Here is a 10,249-nt window from a genome sequence, read left to right as displayed (position 1 = left end):
GGATAGCCCGGAAGCGGAAGCTCCTTGGGGAAACGGCAAACCACCGAGCGGGTTCCCAGGCCGGGTAGTAACCAACTCTGAGGTCTCTTGGTGGGAGGGTGGAGAGCCCGTCTTCTGCTGAGTGCTGCCGCCCCCTCCCAGGAGAGCAGAGCTGGAACTTCGTCGCGCTGCAACCCCTGGCTCGGGTAAGGTTTCTCTGCAGCCCTAGGCAGAGCCCGGAAGACCTGCCTTCACCAGAGCTCGAGAGAGAGGGAGGGAGGACAAGGGTAGCTGGGTCAGACTCCTGGTTTGCCCAGTAGTTTGGGGGAACACATTCTCCTCACCCTGCGGCGTTGGGGCATCCGGTGTCTACGGTCCAACCCTGAGGCTGTGGTACCTACTTGGTTTTCCTAGCCGATATGGTGCTTTGTGCAGCTAGGTGGATGATACTCCTCGAGTATATACCGTGTACTCGTCTCGGTGAAAAGAGAAATGAAGCAGTGTTTGAGGGCTTAGACTTATCGCTAGAGAATTGGGGCATAAGCTTGCATATGTTACTGCTTACCCAAGCCAGGAAAATGGTGAGAAACAATGGACATTTATTGTGAAACCTTGGTGTGTCATCCTTAAGTAAAAAGGGAGAATTTGTGAGAACAAGGAGGGAAAAGTAGCTTTTTTTCTTTGAGTACCTGCTATGTATTCCAGTGGTTGTTAACCTTTTGGAGGTAACTTATTTCTTGAAAGTTTGTGGAAAGCCAGGAACAATTCTTTAAAAAAATGGGCACACATACAGTTTGTAATACACTTTTTATGAGATTGGTGGACTCTGAAGCCCATCCGTGGACCCTTTGGATGTCTGTAAACTTTAGATTAAAACCGTCATCCTGTATACTGTACTTGGCACTTTATTCATATTACCTTCTTTGACCATCTCAATAACATAAATACTCTCGTTTTACATATGGGGAAACAGCCACAGACTTTGTTCAGGGGTCTGAGTCTCTTGATTCCAAAGTCTGTACCTTTATTTATTTATTTATTTTTCACACTTTGTCTTCCATTCTCCAGCTACTGAGCAAGCTGGAAATGGAATGGGTACCTCTGTCATACTTTTCTTATTGCATGATGCTGTCCTAGAATTGGAAGTGAAAAATGTTATCAGGTTTTTTTAAAAAAAGGTGACCGTTGTATAGCCCTTATGATGAAACACGGTTTATTGTTTAATACGAACTTTGGAGTCTGACTGATGGAGTTAAAATCCTTGCTCTGCCTCATAACTTGCCATGACATTGGATGAGTCAATCTATCTGCATCTCAGTTTCTTTATCTGTAAAATGGAGATAATCATAATAGCACTCTTCTACTGGGATGTTTTCAGGACTTATATTTATTCATAGTTAACATGCGAGGTCCCTAGAAGAGTGTAAACCAGACTATCCAGAGTGTTTTCTGTTGTTACCATTGTGTGTCTTCCAACTTGAGAATATGTGGCAGGGTTGGAAGTTTATGCCAATTTAATTTAATTTAATTTAATTTAATTTTTGAGATGGAGTCTTCCTCTGCTGCCCAGGTTGGAGTGCGGTGGCGCAATCTTGGCTCACAGCAACCTCTACCTCCCAGGTTCAAGCAATTCTCCTGCCTCAGCCTCCCAAATAGCCGGGACTGCAGGCATGTGTGAGCCACTACACCTTGCTAATTTTTGTATTTTTAGTAGAGATAGGGTTTCACCATGTTGGCCAGGCTGGTTTCAAACTCCTGACCTCTGGTGATCCACCCACCTGGGCCTCCCAAAGTGCTGGGATTACAGACGTGAGCCACCGTGCCCAGCCCCAAGTTTTTTGTTTTTTTTTTTTTTTTGAGACGGAGTTTCGCTCTTGTTGCCCAGGCTAGAGTGCAATGGCGTGATCTCGGCTCACCGCAACCTCCGCCTTCCGGGTTTAAGCGATTCTCCTGCCTCAGCCTCCCGAGTAGTTGGGATTACAGACGTGTGCCAACACACCCAGCTTAATTTGTATTTTTAGTAGAGACAGGGTTTCTCCATGTTGGTCAGGCTGGTCTCAAACTCCCGACCTCAGGTGATCGCCCACCTTGGCCTCCCAAAGTGCTGAGATTACAGGCGTGAGCCACCGCACCTGGCACCAGCCCCATTTTATTTTAACATAGTTGCACTGGAACTTGAATGTGTTCATAAACCTCAAAAACCTTATTAAGTTTTCAGGTCCTGGGACACTCAATCGTATGGTGATTTCTTCTCTTGGTTTTTCTGCTTCGCCTTTCTCTTTCAGGCACACATTCATTTAGATAGCTTGATAGTTTACATATCTGTGGGCTCTGAATTTTTGATGTAGAAATAGTAGCTACAGATACTGTACGTGCCTTCTGCTTTACCCCATTTGTCGTTACTACAAGTTCCTAATCTTTCCAGAGCAGGTTGTCTCTGTCAAGCTGTCATTCATGTGTAGAGCTAATAGCAACCAGTTTTTTGATGTATCTCTTGGTGATTAGACAATAAGCTTTTTATTGTCTAAAAGCTAAAATAACATGGTCAGTTATTCTTAAACATTTGACTGATTAGTATTATATATAGGTTCTGAGGGAAAATTACATATCATTAAATAGTAATTTGCATTTAAATGTAGGCACTGACAGAAAAACAGTCTTCTGGTAATGTGTACTTTGAATTTTGGAATCCATGAACAATAACAACTTAAAAAAAGGCCATTTGTAATTTCTATTGTAACCTCTATTGAGAGTGTTCTGATTTCCTTGATTGTTAATACCTAACAGGGAGCTAAATTAGTGTAGGAACACCATGGGGGATAAGAACATGCTAAGAAAAATTTGTTTTTGTTGCATTGTAATTTTATTGCAATCTGAGGTTCTTATAGGCTGAAATGAAAGTGGTCAGATACTCTACAGCATTCTTTGATGGGGATGGAAAGTGGGGGATGGGAAGCCAGGAGGTGGTGTTGATTTGTGATGGATGGGAGCAGAAAGTAATTGCTTTTGGGCACATACTTGTGAGGAAAAGAAATGATTTTAGTCCTTCTCAGCAGTCAAGAGGGTTGTTTTGCATTTTTCTGCAGTCTTGAAGAGAAAAAATTGCCCAAGGCATTGGACACACAGTTTGAACACATAATTGGGCTTGGACTTCATTCCATTCACTAATTGGTCTAACTTACTAATTTAAGTTGGTATCAAATTTCTTTATAAAATTATTCTGGATAATGAAAGACTCCCTAAAGAACATCTTGTATTTCAGTGTTAGAAAGTTATAAGTAGATTCACTTTTTTTGTCCATTTTCAAGCTATAGTTTTTACATTTATTTTTCTGACTTACATGATAGGACTTTTTTTCTCCCAACAAACATTAGTCGCTGTTAATTATTTTTCAGTTAACTTGCCGGCCTTTAAATGTGGTAGCATGGCATACAGCATGTTCTGCTTCTGAGGTCTTGATATTGAATTGGTTTTATAAGAATACCTCAGAGGTAGATTACTGCCGCTTGCTCATTCATTCAGAAAGCATTTATTGAGGGCCCATTCTGTCCTGGGCAATCTCACCACAGTCCTGTGTTAGAGAGAGACTTGTAAACAGATAAAGTGTGATTGGTGACTGAATAGAGATGTGGGAGTTGAAATATTTTAGAGGAATTACTCTACCTGTTCATCTTTCTGGAAGTGGTCCAGGTCAGAGTACTGTTGTGTAATATTTATTTACTACTATCAACATATTAGTACCATGTAATAGATCAGATTTTATGACCTTAATGGACTCTAGTGTATCGTTTTACCTTTTATTTATTATTTATTAGGTCTTGCTATGTTGCCCAGGCTGATCTTGAACTCCTGGTCTCAAGCCATCTTCCCACCTCAGCTTCCTGAGTAGCTGGGACAAGAGACATGAGCCACTGTGCCTTACCATTTTACCTTTTAAATGACTTTAGCTATTAACTAACTAGAGTTTAAATTTCAGTTATTTTTATTTGGTTTCTTTTTCTTTGAAGGGTTCTGAATGCTTAGCCTTCACTAGTGTTCTTTCATATAGTAGTTTTCAAACTTTTGAGGTTGTTTAACCTTATTGCAGTTTGTGTATGTGTATGTGTGTGTACACACATGCATGCCGGAGCCATTGATATGGTGTTACAGCACCATAATGATGTTTTACTGGTGGCTCTTTTGAAAACTGTTCTACAAGATAGGGTTTATAAAGATGGGTATTCACTTAGCTTTTAGAAACTAAGTAGTCATGGTAGATACATGTTTTGTCATTTAGTCTCATTGAACGGTTCCATATGATTTTATGAGTTTTTGTTACCTTGAATAGTTGAGCAATTTACATAATGTTTTTCAGAGCAAAGGCATTTATTTCGGTGCCGCTTGTTACTGTTGAGATGCTAATAGTTAACATCTGTTAATTGATTTTCTGTATATTGTACTTTTTGGCCAGAGATTAGATAATCTATTAATATACAACGTATTTTCTGTAATGTCCCCTTGCTTTTATCCAGAGACCCGGAGCATGTTATTTTAACCCCTCTCTTGTCCAGTTTGGGAAGTTCAAATTCAAGGTACTCCCGGTATATATGCTAAACTTATTAGGAACAGAAAACAGTTAAAACTTCCGAAGTGTGATCTAGTTTTTCATGTCTTGGTAAAGAAGAAATCTGTTTGCACAGTAAAGAAACCGTGCAAATAGTTCATAGAAAGGGGTTAAAAAAGATACTTAAAAAGTTTTAGGCCAGCATTACCTGAATTGGGGCAATGATTAGGGAGACATGATTAGAATCCTAAGGGAGAGTGAGAATGTAAAGGGGAGCACTATATGTAATTAAATTTTTTTAAATTGTGGAATAATTTTAAATTTATAAAAATGTTGCAAAGATAGTACAGAGTATTCCTGTATACCTTTCACCCAGCTTCTCCTAATGTTAACTTCTTACATAACCATGGCACATACTGTTACATTTAAGAAATTAACATTGGTACAATACTATTACTAAACTATATAGACTTTATTTGGGTTTCACAAGTTTCTCCACTAATTTCCTTTTTCTGTCCCCAAACTGAATCCAGAATACCACATTCCAGTTAGATCATGTGTAATTTCTTTTTTTTTGAGATGGAGTCCCACTCTGTCGCCCAGGCTGGAGTGCAGTGGCGCGACCTCGGCTCACTGCAAGCTCCGCCTCCCAGGTTCACACAATTCTCCTGCCTCAGCCTCCCAAGTAGCTACGACTACAGGCACCTGCCACCACACCCGGCTAATTTTTTGTATTTTTAGTAGAGATGGGATTTCACCCTGTTGGCCAGGTTGGTCTCGATCTCCTGACCTCGTGATCCACCTACCTCAGCCTCCCAATGTGCTGGAATTACAGGCGTGAGCCGCTGCACCTGTCCTCTTTTTTTTTTTTTTTTTTAAATGGAGTTTTGCTCTTGTCACCCAGGCTGGAGAGCAGTGGTGCCATTTTGGCTCACTGCCACTTCTGCCTCCTAGGTTCAAATGATTCTCCTGCCTCAGCCTCCCGAGTAGCTGGGATTACAGGTGCCCGCTACCACGCCTGGCTAAATTTTGTATTTTTAATAGAGATGGGATTTCACCATGTTGGCCAGGCTGGTGTCGAAATCCTGACCTCAGGTGATCTGCCCGCCTCGGCCTCCCAAAGTTCTGGGATTACAGGTGTGAGCCACTGTGCCCCATCAGATCGTGTGTAATTTTGATAAATAAGTTGGTATTTCCAGTGAGTGCTTTTTCTATGCTATGTATGTGGTCCAAGAATCCCCTCTGACCAGAGTCATTGACCCTGAGAATAAGTAATACTTCATAGGTAGTGTTTTGTATTCCTTGACCCCCAGCGCATTGTTAACTCTATGGAAGAGTTGACTTTGCTTCCAGGAGCGTAATGTGAACTTTCCTGAGACACTAAGAGCTGATCTTGATTAAGGTATCCATCCATACACTCCATGCTCACCTCATAGATTTTACTACATGGAAGTATAACTACGTAATTATTTACTTGTCTGTCTTCTTTACTAAGCTTTTACGTTTCTAAGGGGTTGAGGATATTTTACTCATTCTGGAATCCTTAGGGTCCAACATATTGCTTGGCATGTAGTCGCTTCTTAATATGCATTTGAAGAAATTAATAGACCTTTCTTTGGTAAAATTGATTATTAGGTCAACAGAAATTTTGTTTTGAATAGGTAAGTGTTGAGTTTCTCCTTCAAATCAAGCTATCTTAGGGTACCATTTCTGTGGCTAGTTGAGTTTTCTTCTTGGAATCTTAACTGTAAAATGCTCATTTAAACAACATTGTTTTTCCTTTCAATTATATAAATAATTTATTTTCCTTAAAAATAAGCACAGAATTGAAAGTAGTGGATGGTAGTAGAGGCAGAGTTAGCTTTTAAGTATACATGTGACCATTCCAGTTCCACCCGACTGGGCTGCAGATCTGGCTGTGTGCCTGCCCCTTCAGGCACAGTTAATGGAATAATAGCTTCCTAGACTTATTGAGGGAGACAGCTTGTCAGATTCAGAGAATTACTTTTAAAATCTTCCTGTTATAGCCAAGATTCTGTGGTCCAAGGTCACCTAAGCATAAAAGCTGCCATGAGATGGGAACATGGGAGCCTGTCCTCTGTGGCTCAGGCATAGTAGGAGTCGGTTTTGTATATAGAAAACACATCAGGATAGGACGGAATAGGAAACTGAAGCTAGTATTTTCCAGATTTAGGGTTAAGAATGGGACAGTGACATAGATGAGCCAGTTTTCTCTCTTGTTTTTCTCCCCATGAGGATACAAAATGAGCAATGATAAATTCTCACTTCTTGTTTTCCCTGTTACACTCACATTAGCTTTGAATCCCTTTTTCCTGCTTTCTCTAAACTGTGCTGAGAATGAATGGCAAACAACTCCAGGAATAGCTGAATCTAAGCTATGCCTTTGTATATACTATACAAAAAGAAATAGGAGTCTGAAGAACTCTGGCTTATTTTAGAGAGAATGGTGCAATAGAGAGAATCCAAATTGATTTAAGAAATGCAGAATTATTTTTATCTTGGTTAGCTTAACCTTTATAAGCCAAAATTTTAATTTAACCAGTGAGTGATTTATAGGACAACTTTTTCTAGTCTCATCACAGGTTAGAGTGACTCAGTAAGGTGGGAATGATCTCATAAAAGACTCTCTTTAAAGCCAGAAGGGTAACTAGTTTATTGCCCCTGGCTTAACCTCAAGGTGCATGTTCTGGGTTGTGGAATTTAGTTGTTGTTTTAAGAACCAGTATCAGGGGTGCAGAGGTCTTACGTGGATTTGGAGAGAAGTGAGGGACTAAAACCTTGGCTAAATTTAAGCATTCCATTTACTAGATTGAAGAGAGGAAAAATCTGTTAAAATATTAAAATCTTTCCAAATTCAGAAATAGACTATAACTGGGGCTGGGTGTGGTTGCTCACGCCTGTAATCCCAGCACTTAGGGAGGCTGAGGTGGGCAGATCACCTGAGGTCGGGAGTTCGAGACCAGCCTGACGGGCATGGAGAACCCCCATCTCTACTAAAAATACAAAATTAGCCAGGCATGGTGGCGCATGCCTGTAATCCCAACTACTCGGGAGGCTGAGGCAGGAGAATCGCTTGAACCTGGGAGGTGGAGGTTGCAGTGAGCCGAGATCGTGCCATTGCACTTCAGCCTGGGCAATAAGAGCCAAACTCCATCTCAAAAAAAAAAAAAAGGAAATAGATTATAGCTTAAATAGTGCATGGTAATGTGTGACATTGAATTTGAAAGAAACAAAGGGAATAAAACTTGATAACTATGAGATAAATGGAATGCAGGAGTTTTAAAAAGTCTTGTTAAAAAAATTTGACGAGAGAATTTTATCTTGTGAAACTTTTAGATAAACCTCTAGAAAAAAACCAGGAGAAAATCTTTGTGACCTTGAGCTAGGCAGAGTTTTAAAAAATAGAACACAAAAACCACAAACTATGAACAAAAAATTTATGTTGGCTTTCATCAAAGTTAGAAACTTTTACTCTTTAAAAAGTGTATTTTCTGTTAAGAAAATGAAGAGGCAAACCACAGAAAATATTTGCAAAATGTTTATCTAATAAAGGACTTGTATTTATGTGAAAGGAAAATAAGTCTTGGGGCCCCAGAATCACTAAGCTAAAGGGAAAAGTGAAGCTGGGAACTGCTTAGGGCAAATCTGCCTCCCATTCTATTGAAAGTTGTCCCTCTGCTCGCGGAGATAGATGCATATCTGATTACCTCCTTTGGAAGGGCTAATCAGAAACTCAAAATAATGTAATCATTTTTCTCACCTGGAAGGCCCCCTCCCTACTTCAAGTTGTTCTGCCTTTCTGGACTGAGCCAATAAACATCTTGATTGATGTCTCATGTCTCCCTGAAATGTATAAAAGCAAGCTGTGCCCCGACCACCTTGAGCACATGTCGTCAGGACCTCATGATGCTGTGTCTTAGGTGCGCATCTTCAACCTTGGCAAAATAAACTTTCTAAATTAACTGAGACCTGTCTAAGATATTCGGGGTTCGCATTTAGAATGCATGAAGAACTCTTACAACTCAATAGTAAGAAGACAAACAGCTCGATTTTTTAAAAAGACAGAAGATTTGAGTAGATACTTCAAAGAAACTAATACAAATAACCAATAAACACGTGAAAAAAATACTCAATATTGTTAGTTCTTAGGGAAATGCAAATTAAAACCACAATGAAATATCACTTCACACCTGTTAGAATGGGTGAAATTAAAAGACAGTACCAAGTGTTGGTGGATGTAGAGCAACCCGCCTCTTGTGCATTGCTGGTGGAAATGCAAAGTGGTCCAGCCGCTTTGGTAAACAGTTTGGCAGTTTCTTGTAAGTTAAATATATACTTACCATATGACCCAGCAGTCCCATTCTTAGATGTTTACCCAAGAGAAATGAAAGCATGTGTCTACAGATTTGTAGCTTAATGTTCATAGCAGCTTTATCCACGATACCACCAAACTGGATATAACCCAAATGTCCTTCATCTGGTGAATAGATAAACAAATTGCTGTATGTCCATTTAATGGAGTACTACTCTGCAGGAAAAAGGAGTGAACTACTGAAACATGTAACAGCATGTATGAATCTAAGAACCTATGCTAAGTGAAAAAATGCTACACACGACGGACTGCATTTTGCATGTGATGCAGATGGTATAAGGTATTCTGTAAAAGGCAAAACTACAGTGATAGCATATCAGTGGTTGTGCAGGGGCTTGTGGGAGGAGGACTGACTGCAAAGGAGCTTAAGGCAACTTTTGGGGATGATGAAGTGTTTTGTATCATGACTACGCTTTATATAATAACCTTACACAGTTGTCAAAAGTAATTGTACATTTCAAATTGATGTTTATTTATACCTCAGTAAAACTGATTTTTAAAAACTTAGGAGATTTTTTGGCCAGTGATTTATACAGGATAGGTGGGGGTCCCTAATCCCTGGACCACAGACCTTCAGCAGTCCATGGCCTGTTAGGAACAGGACTGCAGGAGGTGATAGCGGGTGAGCAAGCAAAGCTTCATCTGTATTTACAGCGCCTCCCCATCCCTTGCGTTACCACCTGAGCTCCACCTCCTGTCAGATCAGCAGCGGCATTAGATTCTCATAGGAGCACGAACCTTATTGTGAACTGTGGGTGTGAGGGGTCTAGGTTGTGTGCTCCTTATGAGAATGTAATGTCTGATGATCTGAGGTGGAACAATTTCATCCTGATATCACCCTCCCACCTGCTGTCCATGCAAAAATTGTGTGCCACGAAACTGGTTCCTGGTATCAAAAAGGTTGCGGACTGCTGAGATTGACAGTGGATTCAGATTAGTTTAGATCTGAATTTGTTATAGGCATTAAAATGATTTTGAAATAATAATTAGTATTACTGAATTGAGTTGCAAAGAGTTTACTAATTATCAGTGTCAGGTCAAGTTTAGTTTAATATTCTCTTATTAATGAGATAGAAATAAGACATAAATGTATTGAGGAAGTTACTAGATCAGAAAATGAGTGTCCTAAATAATTCAGGAAGAAAACTTGGGGACTGATTTTGAGTCCCCCCTTTGGCAGAAATCTTTACTGGATTGTTTATGACCAATTTGTAGAAATAATCACTTTCTTTTGCCTCTGATAAACTACTTTTACAATTTTTCTCCTTCTGTCCTCTTTTTACTTCTCATTTGTTGGCTCCTCTTTTTTTTTTTTTTTTTTTTTTTTTTTTTTT

General features: G+C 39.8%; 1 protein-coding gene across 4 annotated transcripts in view; it reads left to right on the top strand.

Annotated features, from left to right (window-relative positions):
• Window positions 1-2: 2 nt before the first annotated feature.
• Window positions 3-10,249, top strand: part of AREL1 (apoptosis resistant E3 ubiquitin protein ligase 1) — a 52,179-nt gene continuing 41,932 nt past the window's right edge. For 3 of the 4 annotated variants that reach the window (XM_017880503.1, XM_017880504.1, XM_017880501.1), the window contains exon 1: window positions 3-185. The gene's annotated coding sequence lies outside the window, so the exon portion shown is untranslated. The remainder of the gene's footprint in view (window positions 186-10,249) is intronic. The other variant, XM_017880502.1, reaches the window with a different exon arrangement.

The sequence above is a fragment of the Rhinopithecus bieti genome, unplaced genomic scaffold, assembly GCF_001698545.2.
Source record: "Rhinopithecus bieti isolate Rb0 unplaced genomic scaffold, ASM169854v2 scaffold_11380, whole genome shotgun sequence".
Lineage (NCBI taxonomy): Eukaryota > Metazoa > Chordata > Mammalia > Primates > Cercopithecidae > Rhinopithecus > Rhinopithecus bieti.
This window is presented reverse-complemented; position numbering and strand designations above follow the sequence as displayed.